We start from the raw sequence: 18671 nt of genomic DNA on the forward strand, positions 1-18671 counted from the left end.
GTCATGTTCGTAGAGCTCCGTCATTCCTCCCTCCAACTCTCACTCTCGTTCCCTCCGTTGTCTTCTGGCAACTAGTCACGTGACCCGATAACAAACAGCCTTGTGTTTCTCTGTCGGCCACTTTCACACTTCTGATCTCAATCTGAGTCTGTTGGTTGGTGGAGTTAGTGGACGTAAAGTGGCAGTGCAGGATAACCCTGAAGGATATTACGTTCTGTTTCACAGCTGCAGCTGCTGGACAAAGTTCAACTTGTCTTGTCTCCATTAGTCACAACAACATGGGGATACAGAAGTTACCCTGGACGGGTCTCCAGCCTATCACAGAGCTGACACACACAGAGGCAGACAACCATCACACTCACATTCACACCTACAGGACATTTAGAATCAACAGTTAACCTGCATGTCTTTGGACTGTGGGAAGAAACCTGAGCACCCGGAGTAAACCCACACTAACACGGGAGAACATAGAAGGGCCCCAAGCCGGATCGAACCTGCGACCCTCTCGCTGTGAGGCGACTGCTAACCAGTGGTGAGAGATTATGCTTCAGACAACCGTCACTGATCAACCGTCACTAATCAGCCGTCACTAATCAACCGTCACTGATCAGCCGTCACTGATCAGCCGTCACTCCGATGACGTTACAAACAACATATTTTACAATGTTATTTTTCCAAATGTTAAATTCATTGAAGCACAATAATAAGAAGCTTTACTGTGCAGAGTGTGGCTTTGACCAGCAGAGAGACTGACCCTGCTGCAACTTTACACCGTGGTGTGTGTGTGTGTGTGTGTGTGTGTGTGTGTGTGTGTGTGTGTGTGTGTGTGTGTGTGTGTGTGTGTGTGTGTGTGTGTGTGTGTGTGTGTGTGTGTGTGTGTGTGTGTGTGTGTGTGTGTGTGTGTGTGTGTGTGTGTGTGTGTGTGTGTGTGTGGTGAAACACAATGTCAGTGCAGGGCGGTTGCCATAGGAACGTCTGATTTGTCATTTTTTTTGTCAACTCAACTTATTACAGTTTTATAACACAATTTCATTTCGGGAATTAACGCTGGTCTGCAACCATCTGACCAGTTACAGCAGCTCGTCAGTGCAAATGGACAAGAAAGCTAAATGAAACTTAAAATTCTGTTCATAGTTACTGCAAATATGTATATGCGTGCGTGCGTGCGTGCGCTTCCTCCGCGGTCTGGTCCACAGCTACTTGATGACAGTTCATTTGTCCTCAGCACCTGGGCCTCCTGGCTCATCATCCCCAGATGAAGTGAAAATGTCAAAGGAAACATGCAAACTGCTGGAACTGGATGCAGCCGCTGTGCTTCATTACAGCTTCAGTCCTCCTGCTCCTCCTCTTCCTCCTCCTCCTCCTCCTCCCTGTATATGGCAGTCCTCCCGGTAACAGGATGTGGCCTGCTGCGGTGTGGTGAGTGTATTCATACCATGAGTCTTTGTAAAAGACTTAAAGAAAGCCCGTTCACACCGTCTGGATCAGTTTGGAGGTTTTTGGCTTAAATTACAACGACATCACAGTGACTGTGCACGTAGGCGTGTTTGTGCATGTGAATCCAGTTTTAAAGATAATAAAGCGCTGCAGGGGGGACGTATTGTTGTAGGCCAACCAGGAAGTGATCATCTCCCTGGTTCCCTCCACTAACAGGAAGTGATCATCTCTCTGGTTTATGATACTGACACGTTTTGTTCATCAACATAATCTCCACTAATGAACCCCTTTATGATTGATGAAGTGTGAATGTAATCAGCAGCAGTAAAAAGCTAACGTTAGGCTATGAACCAGCTCCACCACGGTCACATGAGCGTGAGTATAAACACAACGAGGCTGTAAAGGAGGACGTGATGACATTTAGTCGTCTCATTATGCCACTTGTTAGCAACCGTCTTTTTTAAGACAAATAAAAGCTTGAAAATTCACCAGTGAAAAAATTCATTCGTGAAAAAAACTCATAGTATGGTACGTCGAAAATGTTCTGGATTTTCGACGTACTATGTTGTTTTTTTCATGAAATATTTCGACATACTATACTATGATGTTATTTTAAAGAAATTTTTCGACATGCTATACTATGACGTTTTTTTTAGGAAATTTTTCGACATACTATACTATGACATTTTTTTAGGACGTTTTTCGACATACTATACTATGTTGTTTTTCTCATGAAATTTTTCGACATACTATACTATGACATTTTTTTTAGGAAGTTTTTCGACATACTAATACTATGTTGTTTTTTTCATGAAATATTTCGACATACTATACTATGTTGTTTTTTTCATGAAATTTTTCGACATACTATACTATGACGTTTTTTTCATGAAATATTTCGACATACTATACTATGACGTTTTTTTAATGAAATATTTCGACATACTATACTATGTTGTTTTTTTCATGAAATATTTCGACATACTATACTATGTTGTTTTTTTCATGAAATATTTCGACATACTATACTATGACGTTTTTTTCATGAAATATTTCGACATACTATACTATGTTGTTTTTTTCATGAAATTTTTCGACATACTATACTATGACGTTTTTTTAATGAAATTTTTCGACATTCTATACTATTGTTTTTTTTATGAAATTTTTCGACATACTATACTATGTTGTTTTTTTCATGAAATATTTCGACATACTATACTATGACGTTATTTTAAAGAAATTTTTCGACATACTATGTTGTTTTTTTCATGAAATATTTCGACATACTATACTATGACGTTTTCTCATGAAATTTTTCGACATACTATACTATGACATTTTTTTTAGGAAGTTTTTCGACATACTAATACTATGTTGTTTTTTTCATGAAATATTTCGACATACTATACTATGTTGTTTTTTTCATGAAATATTTCGACATACTATACTATGTTGTTTTTTTCATGAAATATTTCGACATACTATACTATGTTGTTTTTTTCATGAAATATTTCGACATACTATACTATGACGTTATTTTAAAGAAATATTTCGACATAATATACTATGTTGTTTTTTTCATGAAATATTTCGACATACTATACTATGACGTTTTCTCATGAAATTTTTCAACATACTATACTATGTTGTTTTTTTCATGAAATATTTCGACATACTATACTATGACGTTTTTTTCATGAAATATTTCGACATACTATACTATGACGTTTTTTTAATGAAATATTTCGACATACTATACTATGACGTTATTTTAAAGAAATTTTTCGACATACTATACTATGTTGTTTTTTTCATGAAATATTTCGACATACTATACTATGACGTTTTCTCATGAAATTTTTCGACATACTATACTATGACATTTTTTTTAGGAAGTTTTTCGACATACTAATACTATGTTGTTTTTTTCATGAAATATTTCGACATACTATACTATGTTGTTTTTTTCATGAAATTTTTCGACATACTATACTATGACGTTTTTTTCATGAAATATTTCGACATACTATACTATGTTGTTTTTTTCATGAAATTTTTCGACATACTATACTATGACGTTTTTTTCATGAAATATTTCGACATACTATACTATGTTGTTTTTTTAATTAAATTTTTCGACATACTATACTATGACGTTATTTTAAAGAAATATTTCGACATACTATACTATGTTGTTTTTTTCATGAAATATTTCGACATACTATACTATGACGTTTTCTCATGAAATTTTTCGACAAACTATACTATGACATTTTTTTTAGGAAGTTTTTCGACATACTAATACTATTGTTTTTTTCATGAAATATTTCGACATACTATACTATGTTGTTTTTTTCATGAAATTTTTCGACATACTATACTATGACGTTTTTTTAATGAAATATTTCGACATACTATACTATGTTGTTTTTTTCATGAAATTTTTCGACATACTATACTATGTTGTTTTTTTCATGAAATATTTCGACATACTATACTATGACGTTTTTTTAATGAAATATTTCGACATACTATACTATGTTGTTTTTTTCATGAAATATTTCGACATACTATACTATGTTGTTTTTTTCATGAAATTTTTCGACATACTATACTATGACGTTTTTTTCATGAAATATTTCGACATACTATACTATGTTGTTTTTTTAATTAAATTTTTCGACATACTATACTATGACGTTATTTTAAAGAAATATTTCGACATACTATACTATGTTGTTTTTTTCATGAAATATTTCGACATACTATACTATGACGTTTTCTCATGAAATTTTTCGACAAACTATACTATGACATTTTTTTTAGGAAGTTTTTCGACATACTAATACTATTGTTTTTTTCATGAAATATTTCGACATACTATACTATGTTGTTTTTTTCATGAAATTTTTCGACATACTATACTATGACGTTTTTTTAATGAAATATTTCGACATACTATACTATGTTGTTTTTTTCATGAAATTTTTCGACATACTATACTATGTTGTTTTTTTCATGAAATATTTCGACATACTATACTATGACGTTTTTTTAATGAAATATTTCGACATACTATACTATGTTGTTTTTTTCATGAAATATTTCGACATACTATACTATGTTGTTTTTTTCATGAAATATTTCGACATACTATACTATGTTGTTTTTTTCATGAAATTTTTCGACATACTATACTATGACGTTTTTTTAATGAAATATTTCGACATACTATACTATGTTGTTTTTTTCATGAAATTTTTCGACATACTATACTATGTTGTTTTTTTCATGAAATATTTCGACATACTATACTATGACGTTTTTTTAATGAAATATTTCGACATACTATACTATGTTGTTTTTTTCATGAAATATTTCGACATACTATACTATGTTGTTTTTTTCATGAAATATTTCGACATACTATACTATGACGTTTTCTCATGAAGTTTTTCGACATACTATACTATGTTGTTTTTTTCATGAAATTTTTCGACATACTATACTATGTTGTTTTTTTCATGAAATTTTTCGACATACTATACTATGACGTTTTTTTCATGAAATATTTCGACATACTATACTATGTTGTTTTTTTAATTAAATTTTTCGACATACTATACTATGACGTTATTTTAAAGAAATATTTCGACATACTATACTATGTTGTTTTTTTCATGAAATATTTCGACATACTATACTATGACGTTTTCTCATGAAATTTTTCAACATACTATACTATGTTGTTTTTTTCATGAAATATTTCGACATACTATACTATGTTGTTTTTTTCATGAAATATTTCGACATACTATACTATGTTGTTTTTTTCATGAAATATTTCGACATACTATACTATGACGTTATTTTAAAGAAATATTTCGACATACTATACTATGTTGTTTTTTTCATGAAATTTTTCGACATACTATACTATGACGTTTTTTTCATGAAATATTTCGACATACTATACTATGACGTTTTTTTAATGAAATATTTCGACATACTATACTATGTTGTTTTTTTCATGAAATATTTCGACATACTATACTATGACGTTATTTTAAAGAAATATTTCGACATACTATACTATGTTGTTTTTTTCATGAAATATTTCGACATACTATACTATGACGTTTTCTCATGAAATTTTTCAACATACTATACTATGTTGTTTTTTTCATGAAATATTTCGACATACTATACTATGTTGTTTTTTTCATGAAATTTTTCGACATACTATACTATGACGTTTTTTTAATGAAATTTTTCGACATTCTATACTATTGTTTTTTTTATGAAATTTTTCGACATACTATACTATGTTGTTTTTTTCATGAAATATTTCGACATACTATACTATGACATTTTTTTTAGGAAGTTTTTCGACATACTAATACTATGTTGTTTTTTTCATGAAATATTTCGACATACTATACTATGTTGTTTTTTTCATGAAATTTTTCGACATACTATACTATGACGTTATTTTAAAGAAATTTTTCGACATGCTATACTATGACGTTTTTTTTAGGAAATTTTTCGACATACTATACTATGACATTTTTTTAGGACGTTTTTCGACATACTATACTATGTTGTTTTTCTCATGAAATTTTTCGACATACTATACTATGACATTTTTTTTAGGAAGTTTTTCGACATACTAATACTATGTTGTTTTTTTCATGAAATATTTCGACATACTATACTATGTTGTTTTTTTCATGAAATTTTTCGACATACTATACTATGACGTTTTTTTCATGAAATATTTCGACATACTATACTATGACGTTTTTTTAATGAAATATTTCGACATACTATACTATGTTGTTTTTTTCATGAAATATTTCGACATACTATACTATGTTGTTTTTTTCATGAAATATTTCGACATACTATACTATGACGTTTTTTTCATGAAATATTTCGACATACTATACTATGTTGTTTTTTTCATGAAATTTTTCGACATACTATACTATGACGTTTTTTTAATGAAATTTTTCGACATTCTATACTATTGTTTTTTTTATGAAATTTTTCGACATACTATACTATGTTGTTTTTTTCATGAAATATTTCGACATACTATACTATGACGTTATTTTAAAGAAATTTTTCGACATACTATGTTGTTTTTTTCATGAAATATTTCGACATACTATACTATGACGTTTTCTCATGAAATTTTTCGACATACTATACTATGACATTTTTTTTAGGAAGTTTTTCGACATACTAATACTATGTTGTTTTTTTCATGAAATATTTCGACATACTATACTATGACGTTTTTTTCATGAAATATTTCGACATACTATACTATGACGTTTTCTCATGAAATTTTTCAACATACTATACTATGTTGTTTTTTTCATGAAATATTTCGACATACTATACTATGTTGTTTTTTTCATGAAATATTTCGACATACTATACTATGACGTTTTTTTCATGAAATATTTCGACATACTATACTATGACGTTTTTTTAATGAAATATTTCGACATACTATACTATGACGTTATTTTAAAGAAATTTTTCGACATACTATACTATGTTGTTTTTTTCATGAAATATTTCGACATACTATACTATGACGTTTTCTCATGAAATTTTTCGACATACTATACTATGACATTTTTTTTAGGAAGTTTTTCGACATACTAATACTATGTTGTTTTTTTCATGAAATATTTCGACATACTATACTATGTTGTTTTTTTCATGAAATTTTTCGACATACTATACTATGACGTTTTTTTCATGAAATATTTCGACATACTATACTATGTTGTTTTTTTCATGAAATTTTTCGACATACTATACTATGACGTTTTTTTCATGAAATATTTCGACATACTATACTATGTTGTTTTTTTAATTAAATTTTTCGACATACTATACTATGACGTTATTTTAAAGAAATATTTCGACATACTATACTATGTTGTTTTTTTCATGAAATATTTCGACATACTATACTATGACGTTTTCTCATGAAATTTTTCGACAAACTATACTATGACATTTTTTTTAGGAAGTTTTTCGACATACTAATACTATTGTTTTTTTCATGAAATATTTCGACATACTATACTATGTTGTTTTTTTCATGAAATTTTTCGACATACTATACTATGACGTTTTTTTAATGAAATATTTCGACATACTATACTATGTTGTTTTTTTCATGAAATTTTTCGACATACTATACTATGTTGTTTTTTTCATGAAATATTTCGACATACTATACTATGACGTTTTTTTAATGAAATATTTCGACATACTATACTATGTTGTTTTTTTCATGAAATATTTCGACATACTATACTATGTTGTTTTTTTCATGAAATATTTCGACATACTATACTATGACGTTTTTTTAATGAAATATTTCGACATACTATACTATGTTGTTTTTTTCATGAAATATTTCGACATACTATACTATGACGTTTTTTTAATGAAATATTTCGACATACTATACTATGTTGTTTTTTTCATGAAATATTTCGACATACTATACTATGTTGTTTTTTTCATGAAATATTTCGACATACTATACTATGACGTTTTTTTAATGAAATATTTCGACATACTATACTATGTTGTTTTTTTCATGAAATATTTCGACATACTATACTATGTTGTTTTTTTCATGAAATATTTCGACATACTATACTATGTTGTTTTTTTCATGAAATATTTCGACATACTATACTATGACGTTTTCTCATGAAGTTTTTCGACATACTATACTATGTTGTTTTTTTCATGAAATTTTTCGACATACTATACTATGACGTTATTTTAAAGAAATTTTTCGACATACTATACTATGTTGTTTTTTTCATGAAATTTTTCGACATACTATACTATGACGTTTTTTTCATGAAATATTTCGACATACTATACTATGTTGTTTTTTTAATTAAATTTTTCGACATACTATACTATGACGTTATTTTAAAGAAATATTTCGACATACTATACTATGTTGTTTTTTTCATGAAATATTTCGACATACTATACTATGACGTTTTCTCATGAAATTTTTCAACATACTATACTATGTTGTTTTTTTCATGAAATATTTCGACATACTATACTATGTTGTTTTTTTCATGAAATATTTCGACATACTATACTATGTTGTTTTTTTCATGAAATATTTCGACATACTATACTATGACGTTATTTTAAAGAAATATTTCGACATACTATACTATGTTGTTTTTTTCATGAAATTTTTCGACATACTATACTATGACGTTTTTTTCATGAAATATTTCGACATACTATACTATGACGTTTTTTTAATGAAATATTTCGACATACTATACTATGTTGTTTTTTTCATGAAATATTTCGACATACTATACTATGACGTTATTTTAAAGAAATATTTCGACATACTATACTATGTTGTTTTTTTCATGAAATATTTCGACATACTATACTATGACGTTTTCTCATGAAATTTTTCAACATACTATACTATGTTGTTTTTTTCATGAAATATTTCGACATACTATACTATGTTGTTTTTTTCATGAAATATTTCGACATACTATACTATGACGTTTTTTTCATGAAATTTTTCGACATACTATACTATGACGTTTTTTTAATGAAATATTTCGACATACTATACTATGTTGTTTTTTTCATGAAATATTTCGACATACTATACTATGACATTTTTTTTAGGAAGTTTTTCGACATACTAATACTATGTTGTTTTTTTCATGAAATATTTCGACATACTATACTATGTTGTTTTTTTCATGAAATTTTTCGACATACTATACTATGACGTTTTTTTAATGAAATATTTCGACATACTATACTATGACGTTTTTTTAATGAAATATTTCGACATACTATACTATGTTGTTTTTTTCATGAAATATTTCGACATACTATACTATGTTGTTTTTTTAATTAAATTTTTCGACATACTATACTATGTTGTTTTTTTCATGAAATATTTCGACATACTATACTATGACGTTTTTTTCATGAAATATTTCGACATACTATACTATGTTGTTTTTTTCATGAAATATTTCGACATACTATACTATGACGTTTTTTTAATGAAATATTTCGACATACTATACTATGTTGTTTTTTTCATGAAATATTTCGACATACTATACTATGACGTTTTTTTAATGAAATTTTTCGACATACTATACTATGTTGTTTTTTTCATGAAATATTTCGACATACTATACTATGTTGTTTTTTTCATGAAATATTTCGACATACTATACTATGACGTTTTTTTAATGAAATATTTCGACATACTATACTATGTTGTTTTTTTCATGAAATATTTCGACATACTATACTATGACGTTATTTTAAAGAAATTTTTCGACATACTAATACTATGTTGTTTTTTTTAGGAAATTTTTCGACATACTAATACTATGTTGTTTTTTTCATGAAATATTTCGACATACTATACTATGTTGTTTTTTTCATGAAATATTTCGACATACTATACTATGACGTTTTTTTAATGAAATTTTTCGACATACTATACTATGACGTTTTTTAATGAAATTTTTCGACATACTATACTATGACGTTTTTTTCATGAAATATTTCGACATACTATACTATGACGTTTTCTCATGAAATTTTTCGACATACTATACTATGTTGTTTTTTTCATGAAATATTTCGACATACTATACTATGACGTTTTTTTAATGAAATTTTTCGACATTCTATACTATTGTTTTTTTTATGAAATTTTTCGACATACTATACTATGTTGTTTTTTTCATGAAATATTTCGACATACTATACTATGTTGTTTTTTTAATTAAATTTTTCGACATACTATACTATGACGTTATTTTAAAGAAATATTTCGACATACTATACTATGTTGTTTTTTTCATGAAATATTTCGACATACTATACTATGACGTTTTCTCATGAAATTTTTCAACATACTATACTATGTTGTTTTTTTCATGAAATATTTCGACATACTATACTATGTTGTTTTTTTCATGAAATATTTCGACATACTATACTATGTTGTTTTTTTCATGAAATATTTCGACATACTATACTATGACGTTTTTTTCATGAAATATTTCGACATACTATACTATGACGTTTTTTTCATGAAATATTTCGACATACTATACTATGTTGTTTTTCTCATGAAATATTTCGACATACTATACTATGACGTTTTTTTCATGAAATATTTCGACATACTATACTATGTTGTTTTTCTCATGAAATTTTTCGACATACTATACTATGACATTTTTTTTAGGAAGTTTTTCGACATACTAATACTATGTTGTTTTTTTCATGAAATATTTCGACATACTATACTATGACATTTTTTTAGGACGTTTTTCGACATACTATACTATGTTGTTTTTTTTAGGAAATTTTTCGACATACTATACTATGTTGTTTTTCTCATGAAATTTTTCGACATACTATACTATGACATTTTTTTTAGGAAGTTTTTCGACATACTAATACTATGTTGTTTTTTTCATGAAATATTTCGACATACTATACTATGACGTTTTCTCATGAAATCTTTCGACATACTATACTATGTTGTTTTTTTCATGAAATATTTCGACATACTAATACTATGTTGTTTTTTTCATGAAATTTTTCGACATACTATACTATGACGTTTTCTCATGAAATTTTTCGACAAACTATACTATGACATTTTTTTTAGGAAGTTTTTCGACATACTAATACTATTGTTTTTTTCATGAAATATTTCGACATACTATACTATGTTGTTTTTTTCATGAAATTTTTCGACATACTATACTATGACGTTTTTTTAATGAAATTTTTCGACATTCTATACTATTGTTTTTTTTATGAAATTTTTCGACATGCTATACTATGTTGTTTTTTTCATGAAATATTTCGACATACTATACTATGTTGTTTTTTTCATGAAATATTTCGACATACTATACTATGTTGTTTTTTTCATGAAATATTTCGACATACTATACTATGACGTTTTTTTCATGAAATATTTCGACATACTATACTATGTTGTTTTTTTCATGAAATATTTCGACATACTATACTATGACGTTTTTTTCATGAAATTTTTCGACATACTATACTATGACGTTTTTTTAATGAAATATTTCGACATACTATACTATGACGTTATTTTAAAGAAATTTTTCGACATACTATACTATGTTGTTTTTTTCATGAAATTTTTCGACATACTATACTATGTTGTTTTTTTCATGAAATTTTTCGACATACTATACTATGACGTTTTTTTCATGAAATTTTTCGACATACTATACTATGACGTTTTTTTCATGAAATTTTTCGACATACTATACTATGACGTTATTTTAAAGAAATTTTTCGACATACTATACTATGACGTTTTTTTCATGAAATATTTCGACATGTTGTTTTTTTCATGAAATATTTCGACATACTATACTATGACGTTTTTTTCATGAAATATTTCGACATACTATACTATGTTGTTTTTTTAATGAAATTTTTCGACATACTATACTATGACGTTATTTTAAAGAAATATTTCGACATACTATACTATGTTGTTTTTTTCATGAAATATTTCGACATACTATACTATGACGTTTTCTCATGAAATTTTTCGACATACTATACTATGACGTTATTTTAAAGAAATATTTCGACATACTATACTATGTTGTTTTTTTCATGAAATATTTCGACATACTATACTATGACGTTTTTTTAATGAAATTTTTCGACATACTATACTATGACGTTTTTTTAATGAAATTTTTCGACATACTATACTATGTTGTTTTTTTCATGAAATATTTCGACATACTATACTATGACGTTTTTTTAATGAAATTTTTCGACATACTATACTATGTTGTTTTTTTCATGAAATTTTTCGACATACTATACTATGTTGTTTTTTTCATGAAATATTTCGACATACTATACTATGACGTTTTTTTAATGAAATTTTTCGACATACTATACTATGACGTTTTTTTAATGAAATTTTTCGACATACTATACTATGTTGTTTTTTTCATGAAATATTTCGACATACTATACTATGACGTTTTTTTAATGAAATTTTTCGACATACTATACTATGTTGTTTTTTTCATGAAATTTTTCGACATACTATACTATGTTGTTTTTTTCATGAAATATTTCGACATACTATACTATGACATTTTTTCATGAAATTTTTCTTTTTTAATAGCATTTTTCGAACACAACTTTTTTTACATGCTATGTTATGACTTTTGAAATAGCTCAGGTTGGTAGATATCTGGTTGGAATATTGGCGGTTGTGAGTTTGATCCTTATATGACACAATGAGTTTTGAGCTCTTACTTCAAATAAACAAGTCAAATACAAAAAGAAACAATACATCAACATATCTGGTGAGATAGCTCAGTGTGGTAGATAACTGGACGGAACACATAGTTGGAATACTGGAGGTTGTAGGTTCCATCCTTATTTGGCACGATGAGTTTTGAGCTCTTACTTCAAATAAAGAAGTCAAATACAATAGCAAACACCACATCAGTGTATCTGCTCAGATAGCTCATTGTGGTAGATAACTGGTTGTAGTGTCCGGTTGGAATACTGGAGGTTGTGGGTTCCATCCTTATGTGACACAGTCTGTTTTCAGGTCTAACTTCTAATGACGAAGTCAAATATACGAAGAGAACAGTCCTCAATGCGTGTGGCATTGGTGGCTGGGTTGCTGAGTTCCTGGATCGGGCTGCGGCAGATCGGGGTTCAATCCCTACCCTCATCAGTGTCCGGTGCCCGACAGTGGTGTGAGACGAGCGTCTCCTCCCAGGGTTTACCAGAGATACAACTGGGGTGTTATGCATCAGTATATATATTAAATAATATTATATGGTCTCTGTGATATATAGACCTTTTATTTATTTTTCAAATGCAACAGAAATTGCAACAGAAATTGACAGAAATCGGAAATTTGGTTTTACTGCTGGGATGGTTGATGTCTGTTGTCCAAGATGTTGAGTAAATATTTGAAAAGTAAATAAAGGGTTTACCTAGGGTTATAGATTATATAAGGGCCATACATCATACAGACAGCATATAATATTATTCAATATATATACTGATGCATAACCCCCCAGTTGTATCTCTGGTAAACCCTGGGAGGAGACGCTCGTCTCACACCACTGTCGGGCACCGGACACTGATGAGGGTAGGGATTGAACCCCGATCTGCCGCAGCCCGATCCAGGAACTCAGCAACCCAGCCACCAATGCCACACGCAGTGAGGACTGTTCTCTTCGTATATTTGACTTCGTCATTAGAAGTTAGACCTGAAAACAGACTGTGTCACATAAGGATGGAACCCACAACCTCCAGTACTCCAACCAGATACTACAACCAGTTATCTACCACACTGAGCTATCTGAGCAGATACACTGATGTGGTGTTTGCTATTGTATTTGACTTCTTTATTTGAAGTAAGAGCTCAAAACTCATCGTGCCCAATAAGGATGGAACCTACAACCTCCAGTATTCCAACTAGGCATTCCAACTAGGTATTCCGTCCAGTTATCTACCACACTGAGCTATCTCACCAGATATGTTGATGTATTGTTTCTTTTTGTATTTGACTTCTTTATTTGAAGTAAGACCTCAAAACTCATCGTGTCAAATAAGGATCAAACCTACAACCTCCAGTATTCCAACTAGGTATTCCGTCCGAAATTTTTCGACATTCTATTTTATGACGTTTTTTTATGTAATTTTTCAACATTTTTCTGTTGTCTCACAACAATGACCGGCCTGCTGCACATCATTCCATAATTATGTCATTAATCACAAGCTGTTCTGAATTGTAATAAATAAATGGCTAGAAAATAAGGGAATGTAAATTAACATAGATAAATAACAGGCTTACATTCACAGGGACGCATGAGGGTCGGATGGAGCAGAGAGAGCTGTTGTTCTGCTGAGGGCCTGATGTACTGCTGTGAAACACACCTGACTGTAGTTGGTCATCAGGTGGATGATTGGGTTCAGTGGCTGGAGGCACACCTGTCTGTAGTTGGCCATCAGGCAGGAGAATGATTGAGCTGATCCTGTCCAACATGAGAGAACTCACAACACTCACATATATTACATATATCACATATATTACATATATTACATATATCACATATATCACATATATCACACATCGTCTGAAGCAAAGCAGAAAGAGAATGAACGAGCTGCTCACAGCTGGAAAACATGACCAGAAATGGTCACGTTTTAAAATAACCATCAACTATAAATGGTAAATTAATAATTAATTAAACTTAGTTAACATGGAAATGATAATTAAAAATGTTTACTGATTATTAGTAATGCTATAATTTATCTTCATTCATTCATCATTAGTTTGTGCAATATGAAATAATTACTTTATAAATTATAAATTGTATCATAGATGATAAGAGACGATAACAATTACATTCTGATTACATTAGTATTTATTAACAGTGTATTGTTTAACACATTATAACATTCTATATACTATATTAAGTATTTGTTAATGATTACCAAATGATTTTTAAACCTTTAAGAAATCGTTTGTAAACATCTATAAACATTATATAGATGGAGCAGAAACATTATTAACCATTAAGTATTAACTATTTATCTAAATAATGTTTATAAATGTTTTACAAAGTATTTATTAACCATTTAACAAAGTATTATAATCATCAGTGACAACGTTATAATAGCATCCAAATAATGTTTATAGACGGTTTACAAACCAATTTATAGTTTACAAATGATGTGTTAATCATTAACAAATACTTATATGCAGTTTATAAAATGTTATAATGTGCAACAATAAATTATAGCATTACTAATAATTTGTAAAAAGTATTAATTATTATTTAATCATTATTTTTTAAACAGTAAAATAACTATTAACTCAGTTTAATTGACTATCAATTAACCGTTTATAAATGATGGTTATTATAACGTGTGACCAAATAAGTGGTTGATGGTTTTAAGAAAGACGTTACAAAACAAAGTGTTCAATCTTGGAAATTCATTTATTTTTTTCTTTTACGACTTAATATTTTTCTGAAAGCGAAAACAATATTCTGTTTCTGTCTCGGTACTTTAACTAGTGACTGAAAAACTGAACAAACACGGTGTTTCCTGACCGGACTGATTTGTTTCTAGTGATGTCACCGTGTTCACAGAACGGCGTCATCAGAACCAATAAAAGCCACAGCTACGGAGATGAGGCTGTAATAAACCATCGTTTTCCATAATGCCTGATAAGTGATTTAAGTTATGCAATAAATATATAATGTTGAATAAATAGTGCATTTAAAGAAAGAATCCTGAATTCATTAGTGTTCCTGTTAAATAAAATTAGATTTTCCTCTGAAGAGCTGCTGTACTGGAGGTTTGATGCTGCTCACGCTGCGGCTGCATATCATCATCATCATCATATACACTGATCTCTGAATGCAAAACAGAATATGGCTCTTTCATTTTTCCAAAAACTCATCAAAATTGAAAAAGGTTCAGAGAGATTATTTGAGTTTATTGATGAATGCTTGGCATCACATTAAATAAAAGATGTGTGTCTGATCCTAACACATTAACTCCATATAAACACCACCAGGTTAGAAAACATATCTCCATGTATTAACATTTAAATACAAATAATATTAAATATAATGTTTAGGTTAAGTTTGGGTTGAAGAAGAAGAATAAAAGTAAAAGTTAGTAAAGTTCCTGCGAAAGCTGTATTGCATATATATTCTATAGGACATCTTGTATATGATCGACAACGGGGGAGTAAAAACGCTTCCAACTGTAGTTTCTTATAGAGCGCTGCAGGGACGACGTAGGCCAACAGGAAGTGACATCACCCTGGTTCCCTCCACTAACAGCCAATGGGATCGTTCCATTGGGTTTTGATTATAGCAGATAATAACCTCTGTGGTAAACACACGTTTATGATACTGACACGTTTTGTTCATCAAGATAATCTCCACTAATGAACCCCTTTATGATTGATGAAGTGTGAATGTAGTCAGCAGCAGTTAAAAGCTAACGTTAGGCTATGAACCAGCTCCACCACGGTCACATGAGCGTGAGTATAAACACAACGAGGCTGTAAAGGAGGACGTGATGACGTTTAGTCGTCTCATTTAGACGCTTGTTAGCAACCGACTTTTTAAAGACACAAATAGGATTAAAAATTCATGAGTGGAATATTTATTCCATCCATCCATTTTCTTTCTGCTTATCTGGTCGCAGGCTTAGCAGGGAATCCAGACGCCCCTCTCACAGCAGCGTTTTCCAGCTCTTCCTGGGGGACCCCGAGGCGTTCCCAGACCAGACCAGATCTATAATCTCTCCAGCGTATTCTGGGTCGACCCCGGGGCCTCTTACCAGACGGCTGAGCTCCTCACCCTCTCTCTCTCAGACTGAGCTCCTCACCCTCTCTCTCTAAGACTGAGCTCCTCACCCTCTCTCTCTCAGACTAAGCTCCTCACCCTCTCTCTCAGACTAAGCTCCTCATCCTCTCTCTCTCAGACTAAGCTCCTCATCCTCTCTCTCTCAGACTAAGCTCCTCACCCTCTCTCTCTCAGTCTGAGCTCCTCACCCTCTCTCTCTCAGACTAAGCTCCTCACCCTCTCTCTCAGACTAAGCTCCTCATCCTCTCTCTCTCAGACTAAGCTCCTCATCCTCTCTCTCTCAGACTAAGCTCCTCACCCTCTCTCTCTCAGACTAAGCTCCTCACCCTCTCTCTCTCAGACTGAGCTCCTCACCCTCTCTCTCTAAGGCTGAGCTCCTCATCCTCTCTCTCTCAGACTGAGCTCCTCACCCTCTCTCTCTCAGACTGAGCTCCTCACCCTCTCTCTAAGACTGAGCTCCTCACCCTCTCTCTCTTAGACTGAGCTCCTCACCCTCTCTCTCTCAGACTGAGCTCCTCACCCTCTCTCTCTCAGACTGAGCTCCTCACCCTCTCTCTCTAAGGCTGAGCTCCTCATCCTCTCTCTCTCAGACTGAGCTCCTCACCCTCTCTCTCTCAGACTGAGCTCCTCACCCTCTCTCTCTAAGGCTGAGCTCCTCACCCTCTCTCTCTCAGGCTGAGCTCCTCACCCTCTCTCTCTCAGACTGAGCTCCTCACCCTCTCTCTAAGACTGAGCTCCTCACCCTCTCTCTCTCAGACTGAGCTCCTCACCCTCTCTCTCTAAGGCTGAGCTCCTCACCCTCTCTCTCTCAGGCTGAGCTCCTCACCCTCTCTCTCTCAGACTGAGCTCCTCACCCTCTCTCTCTAAGACTGAGCTCCTCACCCTCTCTCTCTCAGACTAAGCTCCTCACCCTCTCTCTCTCAGACTGAGCTCCTCACCCTCTCTCTCTCAGTCTGAGCTCCTCACCCTCTCTCTCTCAGACTGAGCTCCTCACCCTCTCTCTCTCAGACTGAACTCCTCACCCTCTCTCTCAGACTGAGCTCCTCACCCTCTCTCTAAGACTGAGCTCCTCACCCTCTCTCTCTCAGACTGAGCTCCTCACCCTCTCTCTCTAAGGCTGAGCTCCTCACCCTCTCTCTCTCAGGCTGAGCTCCTCACCCTCTCTCTCTCAGACTGAGCTCCTCACCCTCTCTCTCTAAGACTGAGCTCCTCACCCTCTCTCTCTCAGACTAAGCTCCTCACCCTCTCTCTCTCAGACTGAGCTCCTCACCCTCTCTCTCTCAGTCTGAGCTCCTCACCCTCTCTCTCTCAGACTGAGCTCCTCACCCTCTCTCTCTCAGACTGAACTCCTCACCCTCTCTCTCTAACACTGAGCTCCTCACCCTCTCTCTCTCAGACTGAACTCCTCACCCTCTCTCTCTAACACTGAGCTCCTCACCCTCTCTCTCTCAGACTGAACTCCTCACCCTCTCTCTCTAACACTGAGCTCCTCACCCTCTCTCTCTCAGACTGAGCTCCTCACCCTCTCTCTCTCAGACTGAGCTCCTCACCCTCTCTCTCTCAGACTGAGCTCCTCTCTCTAAGGCTGAGCTCCTCACCCTCTCTCTCTCAGACTGAGCTCCTCACCCTCTCTCTCTCAGACTAAGCTCCTCACCCTCTCTCTCTCAGACTGAGCTCCTCACCCTCTCTCTCTCAGTCTGAGCTCCTCACCCTCTCTCTCTAACA

This window comes from Sebastes fasciatus, chromosome 16 (assembly GCF_043250625.1).
Source record: "Sebastes fasciatus isolate fSebFas1 chromosome 16, fSebFas1.pri, whole genome shotgun sequence".
Classification (NCBI taxonomy): domain Eukaryota; kingdom Metazoa; phylum Chordata; class Actinopteri; order Perciformes; family Sebastidae; genus Sebastes; species Sebastes fasciatus.